Source organism: Lucilia cuprina, chromosome 3 (genome assembly GCF_022045245.1).
Source record: "Lucilia cuprina isolate Lc7/37 chromosome 3, ASM2204524v1, whole genome shotgun sequence".
NCBI lineage: Eukaryota > Metazoa > Arthropoda > Insecta > Diptera > Calliphoridae > Lucilia > Lucilia cuprina.
Window position 1 is genome coordinate 5,914,632 of NC_060951.1, and position 1,175 is coordinate 5,915,806.

Below are 1,175 nucleotides of genomic sequence, written 5' to 3' on the forward strand. Positions count from 1 at the left end.
GACTATAGACTAGACTATAGACTAGACTATAGACTAGACTATAGACTAGACTATAGACTAGACTATAGACTAGACTATAGACTAGACTATAGACTACAATATAGACTATCTTATAGACTAGACTATACTATAGTCTAGACTTTAGACTAGACTATAGACTAGACTAAATACTAGATTATAGACTGGACTATAGAATTGACTATAAACTAGACTATAGACTAGATTATAGACTATACTATCGACTAGACTATAGACTAGACTTTAGACTAGACTTAAGAGTAGATTATAGACAAGATTATAATATGAACTTTTGAATATACTATAGACTAGACTATACCTAGACTATAGCCTAGAAATGGAAAAAAATATAGAATAGACTATTCTTTATAGTAGACTATAGGAATTGCTATAATTTAAACTTTTAACAAAAGTTTAACTAATATTTTCTTTGGAGTTTAAGAAACTTAATTTATTGTTATTAGTTTAAGAAACTTAATTTATTATTATTAGTTCCTTTTAAAAACATTTATTTTGCCACATTTAATCAATTTTTTTGTGTTTATAGTTATTGTTTTGCAAATATTTATATTTAATAATAATTATCTATCTTTAAATAATAAACAAAATCTTGTTTTTTTTTCTAATAGTTCACCACGATCTTTTTTTCTGTATTTAATTAGACAGATTCTTTAAAAGAAAAAAATGGGTATTTTTTAATTAAACTCTTAGCAAAATGAGAACAATAGAAAGAGAGATAGAGAGAAACATATTAGACACTAGCTTTGTTAGAGATAAATATTAAGGAAGATCACAGATCAAGTTGTACTAATACTAATATTTTGATCTTTCTAAAAGATATTATCAGAATTGGTTTTAAAAGTTTAAAGTTATTAACAGTTTTTAGATTTTTTTAATTTTCATATTTTAATCCTTTATTTAGTTTTAATTAATGCACTTCTGTGAATGTCCTAATTTTTAGTAATCACTTAAATTAAACTTACAAAATGCTTGTAAATTTTTTTTACACAAAATATATCCAACGACTACTTTTTTACTGCATTTACGTATTCAGTATTCTTTATAAAAAAGTTTCATATGTAGGTAGTAAGATAACAATAAAAAAACAAAAACAAAAAGAATAATTAATTTTATATAAAAGCAACAAAAATTAATTG